The sequence below is a fragment of the Elephas maximus genome, chromosome 9, assembly GCF_024166365.1.
Source record: "Elephas maximus indicus isolate mEleMax1 chromosome 9, mEleMax1 primary haplotype, whole genome shotgun sequence".
Lineage (NCBI taxonomy): Eukaryota > Metazoa > Chordata > Mammalia > Proboscidea > Elephantidae > Elephas > Elephas maximus.
Window position 1 is genome coordinate 94,751,246 of NC_064827.1, and position 7,659 is coordinate 94,758,904.

The 7,659-nt window shown below is 43.9% G+C and overlaps 1 pseudogene; it reads right to left on the bottom strand.

The window, feature by feature from the left end:
• Positions 1 to 6,745: 6,745 nt before the first annotated feature.
• Positions 6,746 to 7,230, bottom strand: LOC126083361 (60S ribosomal protein L21-like; annotated as a pseudogene).
• Between the last annotated feature and the right edge of the window lie 429 nt (positions 7,231 to 7,659).

The following is a 7,659-nucleotide window of genomic DNA, read 5'->3' on the forward strand; positions in this document are numbered from 1 at the left end:
GGCAAGAATGGAGAAATAACCTTGGTTTGTTGGCTGCCCATGCTCTGTAGACATGACCCTAGTGACCCACTAGCATGGGCTTTGAAGATACCTGTTTGTCCAGGTGTGGTGACAAATTCGCCTTCCACATTTTTACCTGTGCCTTGTAGACCTACATTCAATACTTGTAAGAGGATGGACAAGGATATAGGGGTGTAGCCTTCTCACTTGGAATGGAGATGTTTTCCAGTAAAAAACTTACTGACCAATGTGGGACATCAAGTCAATTGCTCTTGAAAATTGAGTTAATCTGCCTGCATAATGGATTGAGAACTGAGACTACCTCGGTCTTATACGGGTAGTCTCTGAATTACGATGGGGTTCGGGTTCTGATGACTCCATTGTAAGTAGGTTCTGACATAAGTTGAATACTTTTTTTTTTTAGGTTTCATTGTTGTTGCCTTTTATTATCAGTACCTTTCTTTATAAATCCAATCTTTATTTGCCTTTAGGGGTTGGAAACATTACATATAAACTTACAGATATATTTTAATACACACATAAAAAAATACATATCATAAAAAAATGGACGATGTGGCATTTTGTCAGTTTTGGAAATAACTCCACTTGTGGAAGATTCTGGATTGTCTGGATTATCCCTGGGAATGGGGATGGCATTTCTGGTCGTAAAACTAGTGAGAGTGGTCTGTACGGTCCTTTTACATGCTGCAACATTGTGTGTAGTACATACTACTAACAAGATGTACCAAAAAAAAAAAAAAAAAACCCAAACCCAAAATAAAAAAAGTGTGCAAAATAGATGGTTGTAAATGCCATTCATCATACCTCGAATATGTTATAAGTTAGGGACTATCCATATCCTTGTATTCCTGGACCCAGGGCACTGCTCAGAAAATATTTCTTAAATGAGTGATATTCATGCTTCATTTGGCAATAACCGTCCTTCTTATTCTGTCCCTCTTGCCCTCCTGTTTGCTGACTTTCTAGATGTGAGCAACATGCTGACTTTTTTTTAGGTGAGCAACATTTTGCTGGCCTCTGGGTTAAGAACAAGATCCCTGGGCAGTGGAAATGGCTTACACTTGACTACTAACCTAAAGGGTGATGGTTTGAACCCACTCAATGGTGCTGTGTAAGAAAGGCCTGGTGATCTGATTCTGTAAAGATGACAACCATTGCAAACCCTATGGAGCACAGTTCTACCTGTAACACGAAGGGGTTGCCGTGAGTCAGAATCGATTCGAAGGCAATGAGTCTGGTTTGATTTTTGAGTGAAGGATAGTTCTTTAAAGCACACAGGCCAATGGACAAGTACTAAGTGGTAGAAGTTTAGGGGACCTAATATCCTGGGGGGATTTATACCAGTTACTTAACTGCCTGACCACTAAGTTCCTTCACATTAGCTTTGGAAGAAAATGATCTAGGTCTCACATTTATCCCGACAAGACAGACTTATCTAAATCATCTATATTTTAGCAGGCAGTACCGAATTTCAGGCCTCAGAAACACATTTTAAATAATTCTTGCCCTGCCATGTATTTTAAGTATCATTAAAAAGCCATTTTCTTACTTTCAAAAATATGTGCACAATATATTTTATGAAACCTATAACAAGTCTATGAAAAATTGATTATTTTTTCCACAGGGATCTGTTCAAATGATTTTGATTCTGTTCACCAAATGAAAAATCTAGTGTGTTATGTCCTTTATCGTATTTGCCCTCCTTTCATGTGTATAATCACCATATTCCCACACACACAAAAAATGGGTTACTCTGTTTGGGTAGCCAAATAATTTCCTGTGGCAGGGGCAGGGGGCACAAAGGAGGTGATACAAATCTGAACAAGGAAGCACAGAATTTCTCATTCAAATGCCTTATTTTCCTATTCCTGCCTTCTCACAGCACCAGGTGAACTGGGTCAGAGTGTGGTGTGGGGGCCCTGCGGGCAACAGTGGGTGCTGGGTGGAGTGAACATGTGTTGGGACTATATCACTCCAGGACCAGAGGAAGGTGCAAAGTACTTCATTAAAAAACAAAAGCAAAAACAAAAACCAGCTGCCAGTCAGTGGCACCTGACTTACGGTGACACCCTGTATGTCACAGTGGAACTGTGCTCTGTAGTTTTCAGTGGCTGATTTTTTGGAAGGAGATCATCAGAGGTTTCTACTGAGGCACCTGTGGGTGAACTCCAACCTCACACCTTTCGGTTACCGGCCTACCATTAACCATTCGTACCACCCCTCCCTCCAAAAAAAACCCAAACCTGTTGATCCGACTCATAGTGACCCTATAGGACAAAGTAGAGCTGCCCTATGGGGTTTCTAAGGAGTGGCTGATGGATTTGAACTGCTGACCTTTTGGTTAGCAGCCGAGCTCTTAACCACTGTGCTACCAGGGCTCCTTGCACCACTCAGGGACTCCATAAAACCAAAAAACCAAACCTGTTGCCATTGAGTCTATTCTGACTCATAGTCACCCTATAGGACAGAGTAGAACTGCCCCATAGGGTTTCCAAGGAGTGGTTGGTGGATTTGAACTGCTGACCTTTTGATTAGCAGCTGTAGCTCTTAGTCACCGCGTTGCCAGGGCTCCAGGGACTCGCCAGTCAAAGATAATAATTGTTCTGTCCTTTAATTAAGATTATTATTATTATTATTTTAAATAAAAACTGTGCTCCAGTGAAAGAAATCATTTACTTTCTCCTTGTAGTCCTCTAGCTGTCATTGCTATAAGCTGATTATGGCCCATGCTGTCTTCTCAATGTCCTTCACTCCCTATTCCTTAGTAATAGAACTATGGCGGGGAGTGTCTTCCCAGGTACCCCCACCAACTCTTGGTCTGAGAGTCCTGGATACTCACTAAGCTCCCAGAAGAGAGACAGAAGGTGGGGGAGTTGGGCACCTTGTTGGAATGACAGTGGCCTGAAGTTAGGGGCTCACCTGTAAGGCTGGCAGTTCCAATCCACCCGTACTCCTTGGAAACCCTATTGACTCGATGACAACAGGTTTGTTTGTTTGTTTAGCTTGAAATAGCCACCCGAGCTGGGATGGGGGTTGAGCACACAGCCCTTGTTTCACAAATAAGGATGAAACAGGCAAAAATTAGAGGCTCAAGAGACTGTGACAATTAATTCTGAGAACAGGGAAATAGGAAAGCCTAGGGAAGTAGGATTTACCAAATAGAAGCAGCAGGAAGGGCATTGTGATACGGAGTGCTAGTGCTTCACCTGATGAGGAAAGGACGGTGTCAGATGTAACTGGAGTGTGGGGCACAGGGGGACACGGCACTTGGTAAACTTGGAAACTTAAACAATGGGGCTGTATTGTGGAGGACCTCAGGTGCCACGGCCAGGAGTATGAATTGAGTATTGCACTGAGGAGGCACACGCATTTTTGAGCATGAAACAGTATAATTGGACCTGACGCTTCTGGGATTCTCTTAAAGAGAACTTAGAAATTGTCTGGTCTAGTGGTTTTAAACCTGTACTTCTGGGAATCCCATCGGGGGCTTCTCTGATAGGGTAGTGAGAGAGTCTGGGACAAAAAGGCAGGAGGCTGGGATCTTAGGCCCCCTCCCACCACACCACCACTTGCAATTTACTTATTGAGCTGCCAAGTATGATTTATTCTGGAGAAAGAATGCTGCAGCTGGGGAGGTTTGCAAAGCCACTGGTCCATCGTTCCTTCCCCCACCCCCTATTTTGCCAGTGAGGAGACTGAGTGGCCTGGAAGCTAAGGTAGCCACATGCTAGAATTGTTATGAGCAGAGATACTTAAACTAGATTGCCGGTTCCAGTTCTGGTTCTTCTGCTAACTATGTGTGTGACATTGGGCAGTTTATTGAACTCAGTGCCTCAGTTTTCTCATCTGTCAAAGGGACGTGACAGTAATAGTATCCGCCTTAGAGGGTTGTTGTTCAGATTAAGGGAAATAATGTGTATAAAGTGTCCCCAGGTGGTACAAATGCTTAATGCGCTTGGCTGTTAACCAAAAGATTGGAGATTTGAGTCCACCTAGAGATGCTTTGGAAGAAAGGTCTGGCGATCTACATCTGAAAAATCAGCTATTGAAAACCCTGTGGAGCACAGTTCTATTCTGACACACGTGGGATCTCCATGAGTTGGAACTGACTTGAAGGTAACTCATTACTTGTTAATATATGTAAAGCACTGGGAGTAGGTCCTGGCGCTTATGTAAGTGTTTGCTATTATTATTGATATTAAGTGACTTCCGAGCATGATACAGCTCCTTTTGAGGAGAGCTGTAACCGTGGGCCTAAAACCAGCTCCTTAGCTGCCAATTCTCTTGAGAGTTTCCTACTAAAGACTGAGTAGATGGCTCTGATGCAACATGTCTTCCTCCTACACCTGCCTGTTTCTCATCTAGGGCATGCCATTGACCTTGAAAGGTACTCCATCAAGATCTCAATCCCCAAGGGAGAAGTGATACAAGATATATCATAAAACACAAACAGGCCATTTGTCCTATGACATGATTTCAATAAGTATTTACTGAATGCTTTCGATGTACCAGGCACTGGTTCAGTTGCTGGGGAAACCATGTACACAAACCTGGCAAGAATCCCTGCTGTCACGGGGCTTGTGTGCTAGTGGACAAAGCCTTTGCAATGCAGAACTTTTAACAAATGAAATGTTTTTCTTGGCCTCATATAGCCCAGGAAGATGAAAAGTTTGCATAAAAGTGGCTCGGGTTTGGAAATGGAACACTTTAGGCTTATCGCTAGTAGTGCCTTTGAAAAATGGTTTGTAAAAAGAGACAGTAAAAATGGTGTAGAAATATGGGTGCTCGGAGGTTGAGGTAATTTTTCAGATACAAAGTTTCTAAATCGATATATCTCAAGTTCCTTATTCAAGGGTTGTGTGTGTGGTACAGTCCATCATGTTTAGAGCTTGGTGAAGATAGCGTAAGGCTCGTTTTACTTGTGCTTCAATCAGATATCAGGATGAATGTGGGATCCTACCTGGCCATGCTTCTCCAGGGGTTCATTTCTTTTCCCCTCAATATGAGCAGATGACATTCAGACACCAGAGAAGCAGAAGTAGACATAGTGGTTGTGATGGATTGAATGGTGACTCCCACAAAGATATGTTCAAGTCCCAACCCTTGGTATCTGTGAATGCAACCTTGTTTGGAAATAGGGTCTTTGCAGATGTGGTTCGTTAAGTTACCATGAGGTCATAAGGGAGACGAGTGGACCCTAGTCCAATCTCCTCCTTATAAGGGGGGAAGAGACACAGATATAGAGGGAAGATGGCCATGTGAAGAAGGAGGCAGAGATTGGAATTACGCTGTCACAAACCAGGGAATGCCTAGGACTACCAGAAGCTGGAAGAGACAAGAAAGGATCCTTCCTTAGAGACTTTGAAGAGAGCATGACCCTGCCAACACCCTGAATTTAGGCTTCTACCCTCTAGAACTATGAGAATAAATACCTGTTGTTTTAAGCCACCCAGTTTGTGGTTATTTGTTATGACAGTCCTAGGAAGAAAATAGGGATTGCTGTCAGACGAGGATGCACTGAAGTGTACTTGTCACAGGCTAAAAACTAGCTAGCTGGGGGAAAAAGAGTCAACAACACATGGCACTTGTGTTGCGTGCTACTGCCCTATGCCTTGTCCACTGGAGGGTTGCTGTAGCACGTGGATCTTCTTTCCTCTGATCCTACAAGTGTTTCCCTCATAGGCACTTTCCATCACAGCCCTTTCAGGCTGCCGCTGCCAATCGGACAAGGTTGGCAGGTAATGTGTACCCCATGTGCCATCGCAACAGGCATGAGATAGTGGCCATTAAAGCCGGCAGACACTGCTACTTGCAGCTGTGGCAGAATGTTCTATGCCCATAACCAAAACCAATTGCCTTTGAGTTGATTCTGACTCATGGCCGCCCCATGTGTGTCAAAGTAGAACTGTGCTCCAGAGGGTTTTCAACGGCTGATTTTTCAAAAGTGGATCATCAGGCCTTTCTCCTGAGGTACCTGTGAGTGGATTCAAACCACTAACCTTTAGGTTAGAGGCCAAGTGCTTGACCAATTGTACCACGTTTGCATGTGCAGCTGCTGCTTTCCTGCTAAGAGAACCTCTATTTTGTTCAGGTGGGGGTGGAGATCCCTTGATCTTAGGGAATGGAGGTTCCTCCTCCAACCTAGCGGATGAATCATGAAGGCATAGACTGGTCATAACGACCCCATCCCTTTTTCTCAGCCTCCCTTGTAGCTCCAAGTGGCCATGTGACACCGTTCTGGTCAATGAGTCTGTAGGCATTTTCCATGAACGATATTTTTCCCCCGGATGAAAAGACGGAGCCTTAAGAGGATAAAAGTTTTTCTGTTTTCCCCTTCCTTCCTGTGATAATACAATGTCTGGAGCAGCAGCAAGCAATATACAACCCTGAGTACAAACATGAAAGTCAGAGAGAAACAGCTTTGGAGCCCTAACAGTGGTGGGCTGTCACCCAAACTGGACTTCGTGCTCTCAGATTTCTTGTTATGTGAGACAATTAGATGTCTGTATCCCATCTGCCCGTGTTAGCCTAGTTCTTTGTACTTGAGACTGAAAGCATTCTAACTGATAGAGCAGTTTTAGTCCTTGTCTTTGAGGTCAGGTACCCACAGTGCCTATGGGTTTCTATAATCAGGACTATATGTAACCAAGAGACCATGTGGCCTAATTATCCTGAGCCATTTCTAATTTTTTTTTTCATCCCCGATATCTTTGTTTTGCAATTATTATGCCATGAACTCATAGGGAATAGGTTCCAGCAGCTCAGGCTCCTTTCCATTGGTTCTCACAGAGTGGGCTGCTCTGGGTGAGGCAGGCTGGTGCTTCAGTTGAATCTAGGTATCTTTCTCTTTGGCTTCCTTCTTTTTTTGATCATTTTCCTTCATGCGTTTCAGAAAGCTATCTTGGCTCTTAGAGTGCTTAATATGCTCAACGCACACATTAATTCTCTTGGCAAGAATCTTGCCCTTAGCATGTTTGTTCACAACAATGCCAACAGCATGCTGGGCCACATTGCAGACTCTTCCAGTTTTGCTGTGGTAACATTTGTGGGGCATTCCTTTTTGGACAGTGCCCATTCCCTTGATGTCTACAATATCACCTTTCTTGTGATTTGCATGTCTGTGTCCAAAGGAACAACTCCATGTTTTCTAGAAGGCCTAGAGAACATAGAGCCAGTCCCGCTCCTCTCTCCCATTGTGTACATCATTTTGGTGAATTACAGCAGGATGGTGATTCTGGTCGAAAGGGAGCCATCTATGATTTTGATTCAGGCTCATCAGACTTTAGTGCTCAGGGAATATCTTAGAGACCGTCTAATCCTGGGTTTTCCAAAGTAGGTTCTGCAGAACTACAGGCCTGTAAGACACTTCCTCTCAAAAGGGTTCCAAGGGCAATTAAATTTGGGAACACTTCCTGTCACATCCCCATCCCTGAGAGGAACAAGTTCTGTGTCTACAGGTCTGTCTATTCCATCTGTTATTGCCTCTGTTCAGGACCCCTTTCTTGCTTGCTTGGACCTCTGCACTATCCTTATTCTGGCATCCCTGCCTGCCATTGTTCCCTGCCCTCTGTACTCATCTTCCGCATTGCCTTCATTCATGCATTGTTGAGAGCTTATTAGGTACCTGGCATGGTTCCA